We start from the raw sequence: 14,700 nt of genomic DNA, 5'->3' as shown, positions 1-14,700 counted from the left end.
GACTGGAGTCTCCGTGATACCTGGCATCTAACGATCACTATAGATCAGCAACAAGTCCAGCTTTTACAGTTTCAGCAGAGGTTTCCTGTGGCTCGCGTGTGGCGAGTCCCGGAAACCTCGGAGCCCGCAGACTTCCCTTCGCGGGAGCCCGCCCGAGCTCCATCCTTTGCCGGCAGCCACGCCCCGCAGTGGGAAGGAGGGACTGAAAAGCATTTCCTTGAGGCTGGCACACCTTGCCCTACCCAACCCGGTCATTATTTCCCCTCTGACTGGGCCGGTCCCACCTGAAACCGGAGTGACCACAGGAGGGACACGGTAGTGAACGGGGTATGGGGGGCTGGCGCGGCGGGGAAGGTAAAGAAGGTGGGAGGGGAATGGCGGCGAGGCAGCTGGGGGTGGACTTTGCAGTTGGGGAGGGAGAAAAAGGGAAGAGGCTGGGAGCAGAACGGTTGTGATCTGCTGTTTGTGTTTATGTGAACAAACAGAAATCACCAAGTGAATTAACCTGTGTTTCTTCGGAACAAGCATCTTGTGGGGTTTGGCTTCTGTGTTTTTATATGGTAAGGGACTAAACCTGCCTCAGCAGATTTGGTGCGGAGAGAAACATGAGAAAACCCAGGAATGGGGGACCTCTGTTTATTCCTGGAGAGGGGACATCAGGAGACGGGGAGGGAAAGAATGAACTTACAGGAATTACTTGTCAGAGGACTGCATAGCCTTTCAGACCATGGGCTCATTGCTTTCAGCTTCAGCTTCTTCAACTGCAAAGCATAAATACTGGAATTACTTTCCAGGGTTGTTGCGATATTTAAATGAGATATCAATAACCATGATTAAAAAGGGTACAGCGTGATGTGCTATCCCTTGTTGACTGAATCTCTGTTTTCTTTCTTTCTTTTTTGGGGGGTGGGGAGAATGGGGGAGGGAGTCTTGCTCTCTCACCCACGCTGGAGTGCAGTGGCGCGATCTCGGCTCACTGCAACCTCCGCCTCCCAGGTCCAAGCGATTATCCTGCCTCCGCCTCCCAAGTAGCTGGGATTACAGGCGCCCACTACCACGCCCGGCTAATATTTTGTATTTTAGTGGAGACGAGGTTTCACCTCTGTTTTCTTTTAACGTCTTTTTCCCTCTTTCATTTTTCTCTATCAACCCCTCATCCCCCCTTTGTCCCCTTTCTTTCTTTCTTTCTTTCTTTCATTTATGCGATTGTTGCTTCCTTCTGTAATGAGTCCTCTCCACATTGGAGTTTCTTATACCTATGAGACCACACTTCCTTGCCACTGGGTGGGAAGTAGTTGTGGCAATAAAGGAGTCGAGTTACTATAATGTGCAGCACAGCTCAACTGAAATACACCTGGAAACGGAACTCTGTGCTTTCTACCCGGTTTTTCCCCCTCAGTACACCGGAGTCTCCACTGACAGCTAGCTGGGCGGCAGCTAGGTCTTTCAATGAGACATCATGAAGTATTTCTTCAATGAAAATCATACGCTTTTTCTTTCAGTGCCTCCATTACTGTATGCGTTTGCTAGGGCTGCTGTAACAACGTACTACAAACTACATGGCTTTTGGCACCAGGTACCAGGGACTGATTTTGTGCAAGACAATTTTTTCATAGATGCGGATGAGGTTGGTGGGTCGGATGAGGTTGGTGGGAGATGGTTTCAGAATGAAACTGTTCCATCTCACGTCATCAGGCGTTAGATTCTCATAAGGAGTTCACAACCTATATCCCTCACATGAGCTGTTCACAATAGGGTTCACGCTCCTATGAGGATCTAATGCCTGCGGGCACAGTGGCTCACATCTGTAACCCCACCACTTTGGGAGGAGGTGGTGGGTGGATCGCCCTGAGCTCAGGAGTTTGAGCTCAGGAGTAGCTGGGACTATAGGCGCCCGCCACCACGCCCGGCTAATTTTTTTTTTGTATTTTTGGTAGAGACGAGGTTTCACTGTGTTAGCCAGGATAGTCTCCATCTCCTGACCTCGTGATCCGCCCGCCTCGGCCTCCCAAAGTGCTGGGATTACAGGCGTGAGCCACCGTGCCCTGCCCCTGAATTTCCCCTTTTTTATAAGGACACTAGTCTTATTGGATTAGGGTCCATCCTAATTACCTTATTTTAATTGATTATCTCTGTACTATCATCTCCCAATAAAGTTACATTATGAGTTCTGGAGGTAAGAATGTCAGCATATTAATTTTGGGAGGGTTTACAGTTCAACCCATTAACAACTAAAGTCTTTAATCATGCACAAGTTAGTTGAGCATTGCATCTATTTCAGTTGTCTCTGGCAGAAACTAATTCCCACCTTTCCCAAACCCTCACAACCAGTCCCAACCAACACGTGCTCCGAAGTTCTGCCAGGAGTTATGTGATTCTGCAGCTCTGTTTTCTTTTAACCTGAGTTTATACATTTCCTGTTGCCGCTGTAACAGATTACCACAAAGGTGGTGGCTTAACACAACATAAAGTTTTATCTTACAGTTCTGGAGGTCAGAAGTAAAAATGGATGGGTACGTCTCCAGATGGATGGTTCCTTTTGGAGGTTCTAAGGGAGAATCAATTTCCTTGTCTCCTCCAGTCTCTAGAGGCTGCTTACAATACTTGGCTCATGGCCCCTTCCTCCATCTTCAAAACCAGGAATGGCCGGTCGAGTGTTTCTCATGTCTTCTCATGCTGACGCTCACACTTTTGCCTTTCTCACACTTAAGGATTCTTGTAACTGCACTGAACTCACTGAGTATTCCAGGGTATTCTTTCTATTTTAAGGTCAGTTGATTCATTCCATCTGTAACCTTAATTCCCCTTCGCTATTTCAACGCTATTAAAAATCAACATATTCATAGGTTCTGGAGATTAGGACATGGACATCTTTGGGAAGCCATTATTCTGCCTACTATACCTGAGCTTTCCCAACTGGGTATTCTTTATTTTTATTATATGTATATTTAAAATTTGTTTAATTTTAAAAAATTAAAATTATATATATATTTATCATATATATGTTGTTTTGAAATATGTATATATTGTGGAATGGTCAAATTAAGCTAATTAACATAGTATTATTTCACATATTTTTGTGGTGAGAACACTTAACATCTACTCTCTTAGCAATTTTCAAGAATACAATACATAGTTATTAACTATAGCCACCATGTTGTAAGTAGATCTCTTGAGCTTATTCCTCCTTGTTAGGAAGAATCCTTTCATATCCTCTGACATCTTTCCAACCCCTCTAATTCCCCCAACCTCTGGTAACCACCTTTCTATTCTCTACTTTTATGAGTTCAACTTTTTTAGATTCTACATATAAGTGAGATCATGGGATATTTCTCTCTTTCTGCCTAGTTTATTTCACTTAACATAATGTCTCCTGGGTTCATCCATGTTGTCAATTTCCATTTTTCAAAAGGCTGAATAATATTTCATTGTGTTTATACTATATGTATTTATACTTTATTCGTTTATCCATTGATGGACATTTACATTGATTCCATCTTTTGGCTATTGTGAACAATGCTGCAATAAACATGGCGGGCAGACAGCAGTATGTCTGAAATCAGACACACTGATTTCATTTTCTTGCTATCTATACACAGAAGGCAAAACATTGAGCCTTCAGAATAAAAGTAAGATAATGTACTCAATAAAGAACACCATATACAAAAGTCAAATCACTATTGGATGTATACCCAATAGTGGGATTGCTGGATCATACAGTAGTTTACTTTTAATTTTTTGAGGAACTTTCCTACTGTTTTCCCTAATGGTTGTACTAATTTACATTCCCACCAACAGTGTGCAAACATTCCCCTTTCCCTATATCCTCTCCAACACTTATTTTTCATTTTTTCGATAATAGCCATTCTAACAGGTATGAGGTAATAGCTCATTGTAGTTTTAACTTACATTTTCCCTGATGATCAGTAATGTTGAACATTTTTTCACGTATGTGTTGGTCATTTGTGTGTCTTCTTTTGAGAAATGTCTATTCAGGTCCTTTGTTCATTTTTAATGCGGTTATTTGTTTTCCGCCTATTGTTTTAGTTCCCTATGTATTTTGGATATTAATCACTTACCAGACATTAATCACTTCTCAGATGTTTCTCCCATTCCATGGGTTATCTCTTCACTCTGTTGATTTTTTCCTTGGTTGTGCAGACATTTTTTAGTTTGATGTAACCCCATTTGTCCATTTTTGCTTTTGTTGCCTGTGCTTTTGGATTTACGTCCAAAAAAACCTCACCTATCCTAATATGATGGAGCTTTTCTCTATGTTCTCTTCTAGTACTTTTAGTGTCAGATCTTACATTTAAGTCTTTAATCCATTTTGAGTTGATTTTTGTATGTGGTGTTCTTTATTGAGTATATTATCTTATTTTTATTCTGAAGGCTCGATGTTTTGCCTGCTGTTTATAGATAGCAAAGAACTTTAAATATTTTATCTGAAGAAAAACAACCTGCTTAATGATGGAACAAAAAATGTGTCCCTATTGAGCAGAAACCTGGGTACCATGGACTTGCTTGCTATATATACTGTTAAAACTACTCCCCATTCCCCTTGTACTTTTAGTATTGTAGTTAAATTCTTTATGCGTCATTAGTTTCTATAGGTTATTTTCTATAAAATTTCTTGCAGAACCAATGCTATTTTCATAGATGAATTAGCTACTTATTTATTCAACAATCATATGAATTCCGATATATGCCAGACACTACTCTTGGTGCTAGGGATACACCAGTGAACAAAATAGCTGGTCCCTAAATTTTTATTCTCTATTTCATGCTTTTTCTTCTTACTTTGCCACTTCATTTTTGTCCTCCCCACCAGCCCAGGCTCAGCCAGTCTCCAGTTCTCCAACATGTTTTCTGAATTTAGATGTAGCTAGTGTTCTGTGCCTACTTCTGGCCTGTGCTAATGAGGGACCTAAAGAAGCTGCCTGTGCTCTCCAGGAAATTACAGTCTTGTTGGGAAGAAACAGATAATAATAGGCAAACTGGTTAAGTACTGAATAAGGAGGTTGGGTATTAGCATATCATGTCTTGGCATAGTTTCTAACTGGAGAAAGTGAAAGTAGAAGGGAATGAATATGCACGAAGGTAAAGAAGCTAATTATGGCCGGTGGGGTGCAGTGGCTCACGCCTGTAATCCCAGCACTTTGGGAGGCTGAGGCGGGCGGATCACCTGAGGTCAGGAGTTTGAGAGCAGCTTTGCCAACATAGTGAAACCCCATCTCTACTAAATATACAAAAAAAAAAAAAAAAAAAAATTAGCCAGGCATGGTGGCAGCTGCCTGTAATCCCAGCTACGCGGGAGCCTGAGGCAGGAGATTAGCTTGAACCCGGGAGGCGGAGGTTGCAGTAAGCTGAGATCGTGCCACTGCACTGCACTCCAGCCTAGGCAACAAGAGTGAAACTCTGTCAAAAAAAAAAAAAAAAAAAAAAAAAAAAAAAAAAAAAAAAAAAAAAAGAAGAAGAAGTAGAAGCAGCAGCAGCAGCAACTAATTACACAGACATCAGTGTAGAGTGGATAGAGTCCTCTCTCAGTCCAGGGGACCTGAAATCTGTTTTAAGCTCTGTCTTTGTGAGCAAACTACAAGGCGTCTACCTCAGGGGTCCTTAGTTGTTTGATTATTATTTTTATTCCTTTTAAAAATGAAGGGTAGAGGTTGACTGGGAAATTGCTGGAGATTCTTCCAGGTTAAAAAAAAAAAAAGAAGTCTTTTATTTTTGAACTTTGCAGAATTTCTTTGAGATTTCTAACCAGAATAATAATAAGATAGTTTAGAGTTTAGAGGAGACGGTAACTTCTGGATAGGGAAAGGATAATGAGGATGGAGTAAGGGGTTTCTATCCATCCGTTGGCTTAAGACCTCATTTCCTGCAGAACCCTCCTCAGCCCAGGTGGCCTTCCTCACTAGCTTTTCCTCCCTATACCTTCTGCTGAATTGGGCCGTTAGAGTCCAGCCCTATCACATTGTGAGTACTACCTCCTAAGGGTGAGTCTTCAGGAAACATGAACATTTCCTGATGATCACTCTTTCCTTAGCCCCCAGCAGTCTAGGTCGTATCCAAGCTTCTGAGTATTATGTGCTTCCCTGAAAGCCATCTCAATCAGTTTTCTCATATTTCTCTTTCACAATAACCCTTCTTGGCATAGTGACAACAAGGAATATCGACAGTTAATTTGTTTTGTTTTGTTTTTTGAGACGGAGTCTCACTCTGTTGCCCAGGCTGGAGGGCAGTGGGATGATCACAGCTTGCTGCAGCCTTGACCTCTCAGACTCAGGTGATCCTCCCATCTCAACTTCCCCAGCAGCTGGGACTACAGGCGTGCACCACCACGTCCAGCTAATTTTTGTATTTTTTTTTTTTTTTTTTTTAAGAGACAGGGTCTTGCTGAAGAGCCTGGCTAACCAGGCTGGCCTGGAACTCCTGGCCTCAAGTGATCCTCATGCCTTCATCTTCCAAAATGCTAGGATTGCAGAAGTGAGCCGTGGAGGCCAGCTGACCGCTAATTCTTAACAGTTGCCATGGTCAGAGCAAATCAAAGGTAGTGTTTTAACTTTTATGACCCAAAATTTATACTTTTATGCTTTAAATTACTGGCCAAAATAAAAAATGAAAAGGAAACCTGCTTTAGTTTTTTTCCTCTGTAGCTGTTAACCTTTTATAACCTCAATAACTAGCCGCATCTTTATACATTTAAGGGTATTTTCAAAAATTGTTAGATAACAATATATAGAAATATGGTAGTTTTAGAATATTGATCTAAATTAAAAGTATTATATGTATATAATTCTAGGCTAAGTTAGAATTCTAGTAAGGACACAGTAGTGGATGCCAAAGGTTTAAGGCAAAAAAAATGTATTTCAAACTATACATTGTGGTTATAGAAAAATCACAGTAATATACATGTGTATTAGTCCTTTCTCACACTGCTATAAATTAGCCAAGACTGGGTAATTTATAAAGAAAAGAGGTTTAATTGACTCATAGTTCCTCATGGCTGGGGAGGCCTCAGGAAACTTATAACCATGGCAGAAGAGGAAGCAGGCACGTCTTACACCTCTTACAGAAGAGGTGGCAGGCGAGAGAAAGCATGTGAAGGAAGCAAAGGGGGAAGAACCCCTTATAAAACCATCAGATCTCGTGAGAACTTATTCACTATCACGAGAACAGCATGGGGGAAACCACCCCCATGATCCAATCACCCCCCACCGGGTCCTTCCCTGGACATGGGGGGATTATGGGGATTACAATTTGAGATGAGATCTGGGTGAAGACATAGAGCCAAACCATATCAACATGTAATATCCACATATGAAGTCAGATGCCTTTCTGGAAAAAGCCTTGAAATGATTGGTTTTAGTTGCACACTCAGACATTGAATGATTTAACCAGATGTACTGTGTTGTGGGAGATGAATGCAGGGTTTGTGTTAGACAACTTTAGGAGACAGGATTACTTTATATTCATATTATGCTACCAAATAAGTGGTGAAAAATACTTGCCAAAGGTGCTAATTTGATGTTTAGAGAAGTTGATCTCAAGTACTTTTTTTTCTGACAATAGTCAGCTACCAGGACCAATTGTATGTCAAGTCACCCCTAGTTTGTGTCAGTGAAAAAAGGCTTAGAATCAACTTCTCCAAAGTCTCGGTTAAGTCAGATCAGGCTGGCTTCACCTAGATAGGAAAAGCTCCTGGTTGACCCTCACCTACAAAAATTAGCTGGACGTGGTGGTGGACGCCTGTAGTCCCAGCTACTGGGGAGGTTAAGATGGGAGGATCACTTGAGCTTGAGAAGTGAAGGCTGCAGCTCTTTGACACCTCTTCATCCTGGGCCCAAATTTAGTACCACTTCTGGCCAGTTAGAAGCTATAATAGCAAGAAAGGACTTGTTTTAGTAGTAGAATGAACAGGTTTGGCTTATGATTCAAGGAATGAGGAGAGAGGAAACTGGAATGCTGAAAATTGATACTGACCTCCTTGTGGTCACATTTATTCTATAAGACTTATTCTCCAATTCCACAAATCCAGCCCATCTGATGTGAAACCACATGGCTTCCCTGACTCCTACTTTTGTGGTCTTTCCTCACAGTGCTCAAGGCCTGACTCCTTTAACTTTCCTTGGGGCTGATATCTCAGTATAAGTCAGAGCGAGTTTTGGCTGAGGAAGAAAAAAGAAGCAGAGTATTAATTAGAATATTCTTAAAGCCCCATCAATGAAAACACAACTGAGATATAAATATTGTAGCCTTCATGTATCTGGTAGAGATTGGCAGAGGCTAGTCTGGATACATGTGCATCCCAAAGGCCCAGAAGAAACTATGAAAGTGTATGCATATTGTGAATTGCAAGGGCCAGCGTCTTCTTCCTCAGTCTCATCCCTACAAAACTCAACTGAAAAAAATAGATGGAATATCCAGTCAGCCGTATGAAGGGTGGGAAATTGTAGCAGGAAGAGCACCAGATAGAGATGCCAACATACAATGCTTAGGTGCTAATTAACTATTGGGAGGTATCTGAACTCTGTACCTTAGTTCCCCCACCAGTAAATTTGGAAGTTAGGTTTTTGTTGTTGCTTTCAAAGCACCCTTGTTATTGTACACATAGGGCATTCTTTGGCATTTGTGAAGCATCTGCTGTATTTCATAGTGTATTTGTCAAAGAGATCAAGAAAGAGACAACAGAGTTGCTGTTCTTATGTTTTTTGTTTCTGTAACAGGGAGGTGTGATTATAGTGGTACAGAGGGTATGGGATGGTTACCTCATTTACAGTGTGTGAACGGCATGGCTTTCTGACACTGAGAATTGAACCTGCTGTGTTTGCAGTCTTTCTTGAAGCCCAGGTGGTTCCCATAACCCCAAATGACCTTGATTTCACTCTCTGTCTCTTTTCCTCACCCATGTTTCATACTTAGAGACAGTCTAATAATGGATTCATGATTGGAAGGTCCCACATCTGATTAGATCTCTGATTCATTTTCTGACTTATGCAAGTCACCTTTTCACTTAAACTTAGTTTCCACATGCAATATGAAGTTGGTAAAATATCCATGAATTATTGTGAAATGGTTTTCTATTACAAAATAATTTTGAAAATACTCCAGTTTTACAGCATTAGAAAAAAAGAAATGTAGGTAAACCAAATGTGATTTAAAACTACAATTATAATCTCCCCTCCCACACCAAAATCATTTTTTGTAGGTCTCCTTTTTTGGGGGGCTAACATTAAAATGAATTATTCTTAATTCGTTAACATTTACTAGGAAATAGAGTCAGGCTCACTTGAACTAAGGTCGTAAAAGTGTGACCTTAGGATATCTACAAACAGACGGACAACACAAATTTGACAGTATCAACAAGACATAACTAGTGACAGGTTGTGGGTTTATAAATATTCAGATAGTGTGTGAGATAGATTGCTCACAAAAAGAAGTTCATTGATCCTTGGCATAGAACTCTCTGTTCTGTGCTAGATGTACTAGCATCTTTACACCTGAGTTTAGGGTTTAGCAGGGATATTGGGGGCTGCATCTTTCTGGGCTTTTACTTAAATCTCAATCAGACATATTTTTGGTGCCTAGGGAGCGGTGGTCTCTGTAGGAGGATGGATAGAAGTAGTTATGTTAATAGGAAGTTAGGGATGCAGATTCTTTGGACACAGTCTCTCGTCCCTGCAATTCATGACAACCTGAGAAATTTAGATCATCCCCTGTGGGCTCTCAGGGGAAAATGAGCTGGGTTCTGACATCAAGACAACTATAGAATGTAGTGCCCTATAGTCTGTCTACTTATCCCAGGTATGAGAAGGATCAATAGTGGCACTGTATTACACCATGCTACTTCACATAGAATGCGTTTCTGGCCAGTCTCTGGGAGGCATTTGTCGCCCGACCTGTCCTAGAACAGATTCTTCCAGAAACAGAACATTCTGTGGTCTCACCAAATCGCACACAAATTCTGATTTAACCTTTAGAGGCCATGGAACTATAAAGTTTATTATCAACAAATGTTACTTGTATACGAAAAACTGCAAAATATCCCAAATATCCATGAAAGAAGCTAAAGAAGACCTAAATGAATGGAAAGACATATTGTTTTCTTCAATGGGATGACTTCATACTGTTAAGATAGTGGTACTCCCCAAACTGATCTACATACTCAACATCATCGCTATCAAAATTCCACCCGTTTTGTTTTGTTTTGTTTTGTTTCCGAAATGGTCAAAGTGATTCTAAAATTTATGAGAACACCAAGGGACTCAGAATAGCCAAAAACGTCTTGAAAAAGAACAAAGTTCGGAGGAATCACACCAGTGATTTTTTTTTTTTTTTTTTTTTTTATTTTTTTTTTTTTTTTTTTTTTGAGACTCTGTCACCAGGTTTGTTTTCACTCAGTAACCGAATATGGAGCGCGGTGGCGCAATCTCAGCTCACTGCAAGCTCTGCCTCCCGGGTTCACGCCATTCTCCTGCTTCAGCCTCCCGAGTAGCTGGGACTACAGGCGCCCGCCACTGTGCCCCGCTCATTCTGTATTTTTAGTAGAGATGGGGTTTCACTGTGGTCTGGATCTCCTGACCTCGTGATCCGCCCGCCTCGCCCTCCCAAAATGCTGGGATTACAGGGGTGAGCCACCGCGCCCAGCCACACTTAATGATATTAAAACTTATGACAAATCTACAGTAATCAAGACTGCGTGGGCTGCGTGCTGTGGCACGCGCCTGTAATCCCAGCTACTTGCGAGGCTGAGGCAGAGGGAATCCCTTGAGTCCAGAGCTTGAGGCTGCAATGAGCTCTGATCACACCATTGCACTCCAGCCTGGGGGACAAAGGGAGACATTTTCTCTAATAATAATAAGCCTGAAAAAGACTATCTTTAATAATAATAAAGAGCAGAAAACGAGTGTTTTTAACAAATTGTGCTGGGACAACTGGATATTCACATGCAAAAGAATGAAGTTGGACCTTTACCTCTAATTCAAAATGAACCAAAGGCCTGAATGTAAGAACTAAAACTATGAAATTATTAGGAAAAACGTAAGTGTAAATCTTTGTGATATTGGTTAGGCAATGGTTCTTTTTTTTTTTTTTTTTTTTTTTTTGAGACGGAGTCTCGCTCTATCGCCTAGGCTGGAGTGCAGTGGCACGATCTCGGCTCACTGCAAGTTCCGCCTCCAGGGTTCACTCCATTCTCCTGCCTCAGCCTCCCGAGTAGCTGGGACTACAGGCGCCGCCACCTCGCCCGGCTAGTTTTTTTGTATTTTTTAGTAGAGACGGGGTTTCACCGTGTCTGCCAGGATGGTCTCGATCTCCTGCCCTCCTGATCCACCCATGTCGGCCTCCCAAAGTGCTGGGATTACAGGCTTGAGCCACCGCGCCCGGCCTGGCAATGGTTTCTTAAACACACATCAAAAGCACTAGCAATCAAACACAAAATTGTCAAAATTAGAAACTATTATGCTCCAAAGGACATTATCAACAGTGAAAAGACAGCATAACAGCATGGAAGAAAATATTGCACGTGATATATCTAATAAGGGTTTAGTTTCTGGAACATGTACTGGGTACTTATACAATAAAAAGACAAATTGTCCAACCAAAAAAAATGGTAAAGGAGTTGAATGTACATTTCTTCAAAGAAGATATACAAATGGCCAAGGAGCATATGAGAAATGTTCAGCATCAAAATGCAAATCAAAACCACAATGAGATATCATTTCACACCAACTATTTGGGTTACAGTAAGAAAGACAAAAAGCAAGAAGTGTTTGTTAAGGATGTGGAGACAGTGGACTCCTTATAAATTACTGGTGGGAGTATAAAGTGATGCAGTCACTTTAAAAGACAGTTGTCAGTTGCTCAAAATTTAAACATAGAGTTACCATGTCAACAATTTCACTCCTACATATATACCAAAGAAAAATGTAAACATGTCCACACAGAAACTTGTATGTGAATGTCCACAGCAGCATTTTATATAAATGTGAAAAAGTGAAAACTATCCAAATGCCCACCCACTGATAAATGGCTAAACAAAATCTCTGTGTATATCCATACAATGCAGTATTATTTAGCCTCAAAAAGGAATGAAGTACTCTTTCATGCTACAACATGGATCATCTTTGAAAACATTTGCAAGCAAAAGAAGCCAGCCAGTTACAAAAGTCCACATACTGTATGAGTCGATTTATATGAAATGTCCTGAATAGGCGAATCCATAAAGACAGAAAATAATTCATGAATCCCCAGGGCTGGGGAAGGGAGCAGTAGGGTATGACTGCTATTGGGTAGGAGTTTCTTTCTGGGGTAATGGAAATATTCTAAAATAAGATAGTGGTGATGGTTGCATACTTTTGTGACTATAATAAAACCACTAAATTGCACACATTAAAAGGGTAAATGTTATGGTATATGAATTATATCTCAATTTAAAAAACAAGTAATATTAAAGATAATTCTAATTTTACAAAAAAAATACTAGTTTTTGAGAATTTACTGGAGAAACAGTATAGGACAGATTTTAAGAACATGGATTCTAAAGCCAAATGATCTGGGTTGGAATCCATCTTCAGTGCTTACTAGCTGTGTGATCTGGAGCAACTTACTTAACCTCTCTGTGCCCCAGTTTCTTCATCTGGTAGAATTAAATGACTAAATATTTGTGAAGTGCTTGGAAGAGTGCCTAACACACGACTACCACAGTACAAATGTTTGCTGTTATAACCACGTGCAATAAACTGTACTAGGTAATAGTGGGAATCAAAACCAGTATCGAGGAAGTTTGTGTAAAACACAAATGTCAGTTAAGGAAGAGCAGAGCAGGGTGGATTCCAAAGCAGATTGCTTCACTCCGTTTATTGGCTGGACTCTGCTCCATGCCGATGTGTGAAAAGAGTCTGGGTTTTGTCCAAGAGGAGGAGGCGATGATATGGATCGAGAATATAACATCTAAATTTTGCCTTCTTACTTGGATCCTGGGAAAAGGTCCAAAAATATGTTAGAGGAGACAGATGGGGACTAGCAAGGAATGGTTAACAATACTTAATATATACTTGTTGTTTAATGTAAATAAAAATTAGGCAAAAAATTTTTCAGGATTTTCCTCTGGAATTTTGGTCATAAACTCATGATGTTTCTCCTCCTGTTCTGATTTGAAGATTACTTTTTTCTTGAGACAGTTTTAGTATTTCATTTCAAAAAGTAAAGGTCAGACTGTTACCGGAAAGGGGTTCCAATCCAGATCCTAACAGAGGGTTCTTGGACTTTGCTCAAGACAAAATTCAGGGCGAGTCCATAGAGTAAAGTGAAAGTAAGTTTACTAAGAAAGTAAAAGAATAAAGAAATGCTCTCCATAGGCAGAGCAGTGGTGTGGGCTACTTGACTGAGTATACTTACCGTTATTTCTTGATTATATGCTAAGCAAGCGGTGGACTATTCATGAGTTTTCTGGGAAAGGGATGGGCAAATCCCAGAACTGAGGGTTCCCCCTTTTTAGACCATATAGGGTAACTTCCTGATGTTGCCATGACATTTGTAAACTGTCTTGACACTGGTGGGAGTGTCTCTTAGCATGCTAATACATTATAATTAGTGTATAATAAGCAATGAGGACCACCAGAGGTCACTTTTGTGGCCATCTTGGTTTAGGTGGGTTTTGGCTGGCTTCTTTACCACATTCCGTATCTTGTGACCTGTATCTTGGGCTGACCTCCCATCTCACTCTATAACTAAGAATGCCTAAACTCCTGCGAATGCAGCCCAGTAGGTCTCAGCCTCATTTTACCCCATCCCTATTCAAGATGGAGCTGCTCTGGTTCAAATGCCTCTAATATATTTCTCTCCTCTCCTTTACGAGGGGACCCTTAATCCTAAGGGTTGTAGAGGGATGAAGATCCATCTTCTGTAACTTCTTCAGGCTGAATAGTGGCAATGATATTGCTGCCTAACTATCAGTGTCTTTTGTATTTAGGGTAGATAGAAGCTCAGTCAGAAAGCATCAATATGCAGATGGTCATTCATAACTCTTGATTTCCCACAAAAGGTAATATCTGGAATATTAATAAGTGTTCAATTTAAGAAAACAATCAGTAAGCTTATACTGCATTCCTACACAAAGGGTACAAAAGCAATATATTCTACAAGAGTAGAGCAAAATAAACAAAATTATCCTAAGTAAACTAACAAGATTTTTGTGAAGTGAGCAACTGTTGGAACCAAGATGATATGGGGTCACTAACTGATTCCAGTACTTACCCAGAATTGGAATACTAATCCAGATTTTTATATTACCCATCCATCTTGTTTCTTCTGAGCTGCAGTCAGAGATCACTGGTTGATTCACAGGAATAAGCAGGGTCAGTCTAAATTGCAGAAAAAAACTAAAAGCTGATGGAACTAGAATCTAACAACAGGTGTACCATAGTTCTTGAAACATAGTTTTTCTATCTCCTCATTTTGACTAAAGACAAATCATAATAGAACTAATTTGTTTGCAAAAATAAGCTTTAGTCTTATACTTGGCCTGATTATTTATATGAAGTTCAGCAAGAATAATTATTTTTCACATAGGTTCTTTTAAATTATCTCTGATGAAACTTTATTCCATCGGGAATTTCAGTTAAGAGTTTTTAAAACTCCTTGAGCTCAGCCACGGTTTTGTACCATAAAATACCTATGAGTTGGATAAATTCCCCT

General features: G+C 40.5%; 1 protein-coding gene across 1 annotated transcript in view; it reads left to right on the top strand.

The window, feature by feature from the left end:
- The first annotated feature begins 208 nt into the window (after positions 1 to 208).
- The window catches only part of STYK1 (serine/threonine/tyrosine kinase 1), a 56,116-nt gene continuing 41,624 nt past the window's right edge, over positions 209 to 14,700 (top strand). Inside the window, exon 1 of the mRNA XM_017892039.1 lies at positions 209 to 315. The gene's annotated coding sequence lies outside the window, so the exon portion shown is untranslated. The remainder of the gene's footprint in view (positions 316 to 14,700) is intronic.

This window comes from Rhinopithecus bieti, unplaced genomic scaffold (genome assembly GCF_001698545.2).
Source record: "Rhinopithecus bieti isolate Rb0 unplaced genomic scaffold, ASM169854v2 scaffold_22452, whole genome shotgun sequence".
NCBI lineage: Eukaryota > Metazoa > Chordata > Mammalia > Primates > Cercopithecidae > Rhinopithecus > Rhinopithecus bieti.
Note: the sequence above shows the minus strand (reverse complement) of the source record. Positions and strands in the feature narration are given on the sequence as shown.